The following is a 12,043-nucleotide window of genomic DNA, read 5'->3' on the forward strand; positions in this document are numbered from 1 at the left end:
GGAAAAGCTTCATGATATTGGACTTGACAATGATTTCTTGGCTATGATACCAAAAGCACAGGCAAAAAAAGCAAAAATAGACAAATGGGGCTACATCAAACTAAAACTTTCATGCATCAAAGGACACAATCAACACAGTTAAAAGGCAAATAGCAGAAGAGGAGGAAATATTTGCAAATCTTATGTCTGATTAGTAGTTAATATATAGAATACATAAAGAACTCCCATAACTGAACAACACTCAATTAAAAAATAAAAAAACGACTTAGACATTTCTCGAAAGATGATAAACAAATGGCCACCAAGCACATGAAAAGATGCTCAACATCACTAATTATCACAGAAATACAAATCAAATTCACAATGAGATATCACATCAACACCAATTAGGATGGCTACTATCAAAAAACCCCAGAAAATAACAAGTTTTGTCAAGGATGAGGTGAAATTGGAACCTTTGTACACTAACTGTGGGATTGTAAAATGGCACAGAAAACCAAATGGAGTTTCCTCAAAATATTAAAAATAGAGCTACCATATAATCCAAAAATCCCAGGGATTTCCCTGGTGGTCTGTCCAGTGGTTAAGACTCCACGCTCCCAATGCAGGGGGCCCAGGTTCAATCCCTGGTCAGGGAACTACATCCTGCATGTCACAACTAAAAGATCCCACAAGCCTCAATGAAGATCCCACACACAGCCATGAAGATCCCACGCGCTGCAACTAAAACCCAGCACAGCCAAAATAAATAAATATTAAAAACAAAAATCCCACTTGAGTATATATCCAAACTAACTGAAAGCCAGGTTTCAAAGAGCTAGCTATCTGTATACCCATGTTCATAGCCGCACTATCCACAACCACCAAAGGAGCAACCCAAATGTCCACCAACAGATGAAGAAGTAAATAAAATGTGATATATACATACAATGGAATATCATCAGTCTTTAAAATGAAGGAAATCTTGTCATGGATGAACCTTGAGGACATTATGCTAAGTGAAATAAACCAGTCGCAAAAAAAGACAAGTACTACATGATTCTACCTAGAGTCGTCCAATTCATAGAAAGAGAAAGCTAAATGGTGGTTATGAAGGAGTAGAGAGAGGGGGAAAAGAGTTGTTTTAATGGGTATAGTTTCAGATTTGTAAGATGAAAAAGTTCTGGAAATCTGTTAAACCACGTTAATATATGCAACACTACTGAACTGTACGCTTAAAAATAGTTAGTTAAGAAGGGACTCCCCTGGCGATCCAGTGGTTAAGATGCTGCACTTCCACTGGAGGGGGCACAGGTTTGATCCCTGGTGTGTGTGGGGAGACACACAACTAAGATCCTACACGCTGTGCAGCATGGCAAAAAAAAAAAAATTATGGTAAATTTTATGTGTTTTTACCACAATAAAGCTTTTTTTTTTTTAAAGGAAAACAACAGCTAAGCTATAACTAAATTAGAAAAGGCAAAATACAAGAGACTAGGAATTAGAATTTCCAGATCTTTCTTTCACCATAAGACAAAGTACAGTGTGGTAAATATTAGAAAGAACAAAGAGGTAGAGGAGGGTGAGTCCTACTTCTCTCCCTTAATAGCATGAGATTCTAGGTCAGTCTTACTTTTCTCACTTCCAAATAAGACTAGTAATACTTGTATTATCTGCTTCACAAGGCTGTTGAAAACTTCGGATGACATAAAAGCATGTGAAAGTCTTAAAAACTATAAATTCACATAAATGAAGATACCACTGTGAACAATTAATTCCCTGGAAATTGTTATCCAAACTTAAGGTGTTATACTTTAAAATTAATAACGAAAATAAAAGTGAACTTTACAATGCATTTAGAATTTGTTTTGCAGAGGTTTTAAGAGGAGGAAGAAAAAAATCTGTTGACTTTAACTTCAAAAAACTGGTAATCAACACAGCGTTTATCTGAGGGCATTATTTTATTTCTTGACTTTTCCATTTTAGATCTTTTTTGCTATTAGAGAAGATATGGGTTTAGTTATTATACCAAACATACATGCACAGCTTTCCTCTCATGTGCTCCCAATACAGTTCTATCAGGTTGGGCTTGAATCAATATTCAAGTTTATATTATTATGACCATGTAAACATTTTTTTCAAGCTATCTTGTAAACTATAATTACATTTCCTTGCTTCTCTTTCTTTAAATATTTCCTCATTTTCATATGTTTCATTGCCTTTGAAAAATGACCCCACATCCTTGAGGTCTTATAAAGGTCCTTCAAAAGCAACTGTCATTCATACTTATCAATTCTATTTTCCCTTCCGGAGCCATCCTTTCTGAAACCATCTAACCTTCTGCAACAGTTTAGACTGGCTTGTCCTGTCTAGGTTTGTCTCTTCATTTTTTTTTTTTTGTTTGTTTGTTTGTTTGTGTTTTTTTGCGGTACGCGGGCCTCTCACTGCTGTGGCCTCTCCCGTTGCGGAGCACAGGCTCCGGACGCGCAGGCTCAGCGGCCATGGCTCACGGGCCCAGCTGCTCCGCGGCATGTGGGATCTTCCCAGACCAGGGCTCAAACCCGCGTCCCCTGCATCGGCAGGCGGACTCTCAACCACTGCGCCACCAGGGAAGCCCTGTCTCTTCATTTTGATCCAAGGAATTCCCTTCACTTGTCCCCTTGGTTGAATCTCATTTATAATAAAATCTTTTTCTTTGCTGATTTACTCCCTTTTGTAGAGAATCCTTTCTGTAACTCTGAAAAAGGGTATGTAGGGTGAAAAAAAGACTTTCCAATTCTAAAATCCTCATAACTGAATGACAGATTGTGAGTTTAAAATTCTAGAATGAAAATAATTTTTTCTTAAAAGTTTTGAAGGAATTTATTCATTGTTTCCTAGCATCTGACGTTGCTGTTGAGAACATCTGATGTCTTTTTACTTCTTATCCTCGATATGTAACCTTTTTTTCCTCCACAGAAGCTTTTAGTTTCTGTTTATCCCAGGTGTTCTGAAATTGCATAATGATGTGCCCTAAGGTGAGTCCTTTCCATTCGTTCTGCAAGGCATTCATTTGGAAGGCCTATTTTAATCTATTTACATCATTCAGTTCTTATGTTCTGTATCTATTATTTATTTGATAATTTCCTCCTACTGATTTTCTCTTTGTTGAATTCACACTGCTCAGGTGTTAGACCTCCCGGATTGATCCTCTACTTTTCTTACCTTTCCCCACATTTTTCTTCTAACTCTTTGATTCATTCTACTCTGCCAAAACTCTTTTACTGGATTTTTAATGTGAGTCAAATTTTTTTTTTTTTTCGCGGTATGCGGGCCTCTCACTGTTGTGGCCTCTCCCCTTGCGGAGCACAGGCTCCGGATGCGCAGGCTCAGCGGCCATGGCTCGTGGACCCAGCCGCTCCGTGGCATGTGGGATCTTCCCGGACTGGGGCACAAACCCGTGTCCCCTGTATCGGCAGGCGGACTCTCAACCACTGCGCCACCAGGGAAGCCCTGTGAGTCAAATTTTTAACTTCCATTTTTTATTCTCTGAGTAATCAATATTCCTTTTTCACTGCCGTATCTCCTGCTATCTCTCTATAATTTACTTTAAATTTTCTTCTGTTCTCAGCACTATCTGTCTCTTCTGAGCGTCTTCTGACTATTTATTTTGGTCTCTCAAGTACAGTGATTTTCAAACTTCTGTTCAAGAATAAGTGTGAGGCGTTACAAAACATATTAGAGGCTGGATAAAGCTTGGCAACTGGTGGGCCTCAGTGCAGGATGGCATTCTTTTTTTTTTTTTTGGCCACATCATGCAGCTTGCAAGATCTTAGCTCCCCGACCAGGTATGAAACCCATGACCTTAGCAGTGAAAGTGCAGAGTCCTAACGACTGGGAATGCCCAATGATGGCATTCTCTGAGGGCGGAACCCACTAAATGTCAGTGCTCTACATTATTTCCCTTGGGTTAAGTTTTCCCAAAGAAGAATGTTTCAACTTAAGTAAGGCAACAAGCATTCTGGGAGCAAAGAAGACAAACAGGGCTGGTGATTTCACCATTCAATATATAAACTTTCATTCAACTTCCCATTTTCGCTAAGACCCTTCACCCCTGCCCCACCTCCCAACAGCTGTGCTAACTTCTCTGCTTTTGCCCTCTTCAAATAACGAACATCCAGTTTTTTGCTGGCTATACTAGATGGAGAAGGAAAATCTAGGGTCTAAACTACTCTAGACTTTTAACAAATCTTACAATTTTTAGTTGCATTCAGCACTCCTATCTTCAGAGGCCCTTGGAACCTGAAATTCCTGAGCCTTTCTGGGATTTTGTGGGAATATCCATCTTGTTTCTTATTAACTTCCCTCTCTGCAGGCACCGAGCTGAACGCAAAAAAGTGAAAACCTAAGTTAATCAGTTAAAACTGGTCCATCTGCTTTCTTCCAAAACGTGAATTCTCATCTGTTGATACCTCCTCTTCTGTTCTTTGTCCTTTTGGGTTTATACTATTTTATTTCTTTTTTACTTTATCTGATTTATATTTTTCATTTATTTTACTGAATTTAGGTATACAAATTACTCTATGCTGAACCCCTTTTATTTAGTATTTTTAAAAATCTCTAACCAATATCATATCCTAGTGTAATAATATTCATTCAACAGATATTTAATGAGCTAATTCTGTGTGTCGGACACTACTATTCTAAGCACTGGAAATTTAGCTGTGAACGAAACAGAGTTCCTGCTCTCAAGGAGCTGATGTTCCAGTGGGGAGATAGAGACTTTTTTTAATCTAACTATATTTCTAATATGTATGTGGTACCAAGTGCTAAGAACAAAATAAAAGAGAGGATGAGGTAGTAAGAAAGCCAGTCATGCAGCTGTCTGGAGGAAGAAAATGACAGGCAGCAGAAAGAGCAAGTACTGAGATAAGTAAATGCCTTGCCTGGCATGTTCACAGAAAAATAGATCAGCAAGAAGGGCAGTATGGCTGGATTTGCTTAAATATTCCTCAATTTGACTTGAGTTCTTTCTAAGATTTGGCTTTACTAAGTATATCACAGTAAACTCCCTCATGTAAATGCCTATTTGTAAAAAGCAATTTCCTTTGGGTTATATTCTCAAAATTCAGTATGTAGCATAAACCATAAAGTTAAGCACAGCTTTGACCTATGTTTAAAAGAAAATATTCTAGAATTTTCTCCTTAAGAAATAATGATGAATCTACAGGCAAATTATTAGAAGTATTAGACTTACAAAGTTATTGGCTAAAAGAGAAATATGTAAGAATAAGTAACATTTCTATTAGAAATAATTTGTAAAGGCCATATGAAAGAATTAATCATGAACAACCATGTTCTACTGCAGTATTTTTCCTAAGAAAATAACCATTTGTTGGTACACTACGTAGTCCAGCCCATATCACTCTGATGAAAATACTAATTTCTCATATTGACCTAGCTGCCACAACCAACGGTGGGTCAGGCTTTATCCTCCTAGATCTCCATTAATGCCCTATTTCCTTCTTAAAATTCTTTATACCTCCACAAAGTAAATCTATTATGTTACCATTCTCCCAATCCCCTCACCTCTTCTATTCTTTATTATTTTTTTTAATTTCTATTTTATATTGGAGTATAGTTGATTTACAACGTGTATGTTAGTTTCAGATGTACAGCAAAGTGATTTAGTTATATATACATATATCTATTCTTTTTCAGATTCTTTTCCCATACAGGTTATCACAAAGTATTGAGTAGTTTCCCTGTGCTGTACGGTAGGTGCTGTTGATTATCTATTTTACATATGTAGTGTGTATATGTTAACCCCAACCTTCTAATTTACCCCTTCCCCCCCACCTTTCCTCTTTGGTAACCAAAAGTTTGTTTTCTATGTCTGTGAGTCTATTTCTGCTTTGTAAATAAGTTCATTTGTATCATTTTTTAGATTCCATATATAAGACATATCATATATTTGTCTTTCTCTGTCTGACTGACTTCACTTAGTATGATAATCTCTAGGTCTACGCATGTTGCTGCAAATGGCATTGTTTCATTCTTTCTTATGGCTGAGTAATATTCCACTGATATGTACAACATCTTCTTTAACCATTCGTCTGTCCATGGACATTTAGGTTACCTCCATGTGTTGGCTATTGTAAACAGTGCTGCAATGAACACTGGGATGCATGTATCTTTTCAAATTATGGTTTTCTCCAGATACATGCCCAGGAGTGCTTTTGCTGGATCATATGGCAGCTCTATTTATAGTTTTTTAAGGCACCTCCATACTGCTCTCCATAGTGGCTGTGCCAATTTACATTCCCACCAACAGTGTAGGACAGTTCCCTTTTCTCCACACCCTCTCCAGCATTTATTTTCTGTAGACTTTTTGATGATGGCCATTCTGATCAGTGTTGAGGTGATACCTCACTGTAGTTTTGATTTGCATTTCTCTAATAATTAGCAATGTTGAGCATCTTTTCACGTGCTTTTTGGCTACCTGTATGTCTTCTTTGGAGAAAAGATCTTCTGCCCATTTTTTGACTGTGTTGTTTGTTTTTCTAATATTGAGCTGCATGAGCTGTTTGTATATTTTGGAGATTAATACCTTGTTGGCCACATTGTTTGCAAATATTTTCTCCCATTCTGTGGGCTGTCTTTGTGTTTTATTTACAGTTTCCTTTGCTGTGCAAAAGCTTTTAAGTTTAATTAGGTCCCAATTGTTTATTTTTGTTTTTATTTTCCTTATTTTAGGAGATGGATCCAAAAAGATACTGCTGCAATTCATCCTGAAAAGTGCTGTTCTGCCTATGTTTTCCTCTAAGAGTTTTTCCCTCACCTCTTGTATACTCTTCCCTCCCTTTTGCTCTCAAAGTATTTGTTCTGTACCCCTATTATAGCACTCCTATAAAAGTTGGAATACATAACCATTTTTTGTCTTTTGCCCTCTAAGTATTTGTTCTGCACCTCTATTATAGCACTCTTATAAGAGCTATATTATTTGTCCTCCTCCTTACCTTGGTCACAATGGATGAAGTATCTCTGCTGCTACAAAAGGTCAAACCCTGAACTCATGACTTGGATCACTTCTCCCACCCATCTTCTCAAGAATGTTGCTTCTTAAATTATCTTGACTCTCTCCTTATCAGTTTCTCTCAGTATATTAGATTACTTCCATTAGCCTTCAAACATGTAAAAATATCTCTCATCTTTTATATAATAATTTATAATATACATACTATAATTTAGTTTAAAAACAACCAAAGGGCAATCATAAGCTATGTTAAGGATTTGGATTTTGTTCCAAATACAACGGGAAGACAATGAAGTTGTCTACTTCTACACCCTCCATTTACTCGTAAATTTGAATTCTTCTTTATCACGACTCTGAAATTCCCCCAAGATCACAATCTCCCTGTTTATAAATCCAACTGGACATGTTCTGATTCATCTTTCTGATCTGCTCATCACAGCATCCAACAGTAATGATGACTTCCTCCCTGAAAGGCTCTCTCTTCTTGCCCTTTACTGACATATCACAGTCAACTGTGACAATAGTCACAGTTTTGTTGTGTTTTCCAGTTCAGCTCATTTCAGCTTCAAGGCCTTAGTGTACGCAGTTTCTTCTACCTGGAATGCTCTCCCACCCCTGTACCCCACCCCCACACTCCCACTCAGAGCCTTCAACCTAACTGAAGCCCACTCATTAATCTGGGCACATTTAAACATCCCTTCCAGAAAAGTATTCCCATACCCTCCAAATTAGTTAGGTTCCCCCAATGATGCTTCCATAGCATCCTTTTCCCCCATAGCACACATCACATTTGTGATACTCATTCAATGTCTATCTTCCTTTGTCTCAAATTCCCTGAGAGTAAGAACCGGGTCTACAAATACGTAGATATACAGTACACACGCAGGCCTAGTACACACTTAATTCACTGTATGATAAACAAAAAACACCACAGGCCTTACCCTCCACCCAGAGTCCTAAACCTAGTTTATTATTTTCAAAATCAATTGGAAAGTTGTATAATAAAGTGCTTGGGCTTTAGAGCCTGATAGAACTGAATTAAAGATCTGGCCCAGTTTCTCATTAGGGAACTTTGAGCAAGTTACTTAACCTCTCTAAACCTCATCCACAAATAATCACACATACCTTGCTATAAAGATTAACTATCCTCTTCTTTTATACTGCTACTGTTACAATATAAATAATTATTCTCTCCCCTCTTGAATAATGTTTTTCAAACATAATTCAGAATGCTTCAAACCAGCTTATTTTTTTTAAAAGGAAAAATACAGAGTAGAAAAAATACATCAGAGTGCAATGCACACGTTAAGGGCATACTGCTGAAACACACACAGAATTCAACTATTGGATTATTGGATTGAAATGTTACACATACATCCTATTATGGGTTGCAGTCAAAAAACTTGAAAAACATTGCTACACTATTGCTACAGATAAATTAATATTATTAGAATATTAAATTCAGTGAGATAAGGGCCCTTGGTTTTGTTCACTACTATGTCCCTAGAACCTAAAACTGTCTAGTATAAAACAGCACATAAATATTTGTTGAAAGACTTGAATGATACATCTGGTCCCAATTTAACTTTTCAAACGTATTAATCCTACAGTATTCCTTACTGTCATTTACAGAGGACAACACATTCCCATGCCTGAGCCTGGGCTCATGCTATTCTCTCAGAATAACAAAAGTTTCCTCCTTTTCTCAACTCACTAAGCCACTCGATGCCCTTTTACTACTCTGTACTTTCTTATATAAAACCATATGAAAGGTATAAAGTCCACAAGTATAAAAGAAAACATGATATATTAAAAGTGAATATGCAGTACATGAAAAAATACAGTTCTACATCAAGCTCATACAGTTCAAGTTTTAGTTCAGTTATGACATACATCTAACAATTCAGCATGCCATCTTAAAATTTAAAAGCTCTTTCAAGGAATGACTTAAATAACCCATACTCAATTAAAAATGAGAAGTCTGATCTATTACCTTCTTTTTCCTCTCTCTATAGGCATTTATGCTGACAGAGGTACTCAAAATCATACCACTGATTATTCTTTTCATAAAGAGGGCAACACATAAAAATCTTAAGTCATCACTAAGGAATGAAAGTCAGGAGTTTGAGTACTGCAATCAACTAGCTTTGCAATCCAGAAGTCACTCTGTGCCTCATCCACACATAAGCCAATTTGAAGACTCAAAGTATTTAGAAGAAAAGAGGCTATCATAACCACTAGTTTTGGAAATTGTTTTCAGAGGCTGAGCAGAATGTTCACACATTGACCTTTTTAAAGTTTCCACGTATTAAGCACTTACTATGTTCCAGAAATTGGGCTTTATTTATTTACATAAATGTTTCTATCATCTTTGGTCTTTGAAAAAAAAAAAAACACCATTTGGCTGGAACTACTTTCTTCCCCCTTTGGCTACTTTTCAAAAAAAAAATTAAAATCCTATGTTTTATGCAGAATTATTTGTTAGCATACCACAGAAGGTTCTGTTCTTTCTCTCTCTTCTTTTTTTTAGGTTATTACAAAATATTGAATGCAGTTCCCTGTGCTATACAGTAGGCCCTTGTTTATCTATTTTATACATAGTAATTTGTATCTGCTAATCTTTCTCTTGAAAAAAAGCCACACACACTTTTTATCTTTCCCATATTCAACTACAAGTAAGCAAGTAAAAAGACTACCAAATATTCTGACACTAAAAAAATTCTGCTTTTCAATTCTCACTTCAAATATCTCTCACCACCTACTAATTAGCCATCTTTGGTAACCCCTAATTATTCCAGAGTTCACAATCTTAAAAACTTGTCTTCTTTAGTACAACTCCTTTCATTCACTTTATCCCTACCAGAGGCTGAAGAGTGGAAAATTCCAACTTTTGCAATTTTAGAATGAGGTTATAAAGGGGGGGTGGGGAGGGACACCTGACAGTAGTTGCTTGTTTTTTCAATCCACTTAAGCTCTCAAAGCCAAAAACACTTAAGTTCCAACATGAGTTTCATATTTCCCTGTATGAAACCTGCTTTCTTAGGTTTCAACCTTTACAACTGTAAAAAGAAAAGTGTTACGTATTTCTGAACAAGGATCAGTTGCCAAATAACATGACGTCCTCAAAGAAAAGGCAACATGAATATTACGCTAAAATTTTAGTCGGCATAAATATAGTACATAATATGGTACTTAATAACACATTAAGAGCAGTACTACTAATTAACTTAAAGATGTGATTTTTGGAACGAGAAAAATATCAGTGTTGGTCTCTGGCTACAAAAGGTAAACATTATTCTTTAATGTTTGGTTTTTCTGCTTCTACCCCATCCTGCCAAAAGCTTTAGCTGATATTTGGGGTGCTGTGACTCAGGGTCCCAGAGTGTGGCTCTGGTCAGAACGCGAAACGCGCCCTACAAGGCGCCTAAAAGTTTAACACAATTTGTATTATATTCTCCCAATCCTCTAGGTCCCTTCCACTTCCAGCCGTCCCAGCCACAGTGATTCCGAACTCTCGGGAAAGCTTTAGACTTACCCCCAAATCTCTTCCTAAATCAAGGTGGCGGCCCACATTTCCCCTCCCGTCCTGAAGCACCGGCAGACAAACGTGGGGTCTAAGAAAAGAAACCTCGCACCGCTCCACCCAACAGGTGGGAAGGAGGAGGGATGGACAGCTGGGCCCCGAGGCCAACGCAGGCCTCAAACAGGGCGGGAGTCGGAGGCCGCAGCCCTAGCGCGGCCTGAAACAAGGCAGGCGCCTTGCTGCCCCGCGTACCACCCACTCCGGCCAATTCCAAGGCGCCCGCCCCAGCTGACCTGACGATGGATGCCACTCAATGCCATGAGCCGCAGTGTGGGCCAACCGAGCCGAAGAGGGCACTTCCACCGTCTCTGTCCCCACAAACACCGGAGCAGACGCCACCAGCGCCACAGCCGCCTCTTCGAGAGTGCGGCGCGCATGCGTCGGTGTCCCCGGAGGCGAGGAAGTCACGTGGTTGCGCAGCGCGCAGGCCTCGCCCTCCGCGGGATCCGGCGGGGGCCGGTCCTGCCCGGCCACGCCTCGCCCAGCCCCGCCCCGCCTCGCCCTGCCCCGCCCCGTCCCCGCCCTGCCGCCACGGAGGGCGGGGCCGCTGCTCCAATTCAGTGTTTCCTCCTCTACGGGGACTTGCAGATCCGAAGGAGAGTCTTCAGGGCCTTCCACACCCCTGATTTTAAACACAGACAGCGCCCCGCCCAGTCAAGGAAAAATACTGTTACTATTTTTTGGCAAACAACTGCCTAGGCTCCACGCCTCTACCTAAAAGTGGTCAGAAATTCAGCCTTAAACTCCTAAATCTCACGATGGTTTGGACTTTGGGTCCACCCGGGTTTCCTGAAGGTGAAACAATAGTGGAGTTAGGGGCTTGAGGAACTGATTATTAAAGGGATATGTAAAATTATTCCCTGGACAAATGAAGGCTGCATTATTTTGATAATCTTAGCAGTACTCTTCAGCTATACTCCCATCCTCAGTTTAAAAAAAAAAAATTTTTTTTTTTTTTCAAATCTGGCCTCTCTCCTGTTCATATTTCGAGGCTCCTGAATTCACCGACAATTTACCAGGCAATCGCTTGTTCAAGATTCAGTAGTATCACAACTGGGCTGCAATTTCCTCCTCTGGAATCTGTCTGTTTCCAGAAATATTTCTCTGCAAGATGATGTTTTCTGTCTATTAACCTGTTAATCATAAATCCCCTCAACAGCTCCTTTGCTTCCAAATATCAAAACCAGTCTTATCTTTCACTTACATCAAACTGCATCTAGTTGCAGCTTTCGCTTTGCATTGCCTCTTCTACTCTTCAAGCTAACTTTTTTGAATTCTCTGACAGTGCAGCCATGCTTTTCACTGGTGTACCCAGTGACGTTTATGTTCACTATGGGAAGGAGCAGTTAAGGGTCTCTGATATATTGGGAAGGCATGCAGACTTTGCCACAAACACTGTCATTCAGTGGCTCTGAGTGCCACAGCTTTCACTTCTCTCCTGGTTCTTTTCAAACTTTCCTAAAGTA

At 38.9% G+C, this 12,043-nt stretch overlaps 1 protein-coding gene across 1 annotated transcript in view; it reads right to left on the bottom strand.

Moving 5' to 3' along the window:
- The window catches only part of PRPF39 (pre-mRNA processing factor 39), a 37,566-nt gene extending 26,621 nt beyond the window's left edge, over window positions 1-10,945 (bottom strand). The window contains exon 1 of the mRNA XM_060004624.1: window positions 10,811-10,945. The gene's annotated coding sequence lies outside the window, so the exon portion shown is untranslated. The remainder of the gene's footprint in view (window positions 1-10,810) is intronic.
- Window positions 10,946-12,043: the final 1,098 nt, after the last annotated feature.

Source organism: Delphinus delphis, chromosome 2, assembly GCF_949987515.2.
Source record: "Delphinus delphis chromosome 2, mDelDel1.2, whole genome shotgun sequence".
In the NCBI taxonomy this organism is placed as follows: domain Eukaryota; kingdom Metazoa; phylum Chordata; class Mammalia; order Artiodactyla; family Delphinidae; genus Delphinus; species Delphinus delphis.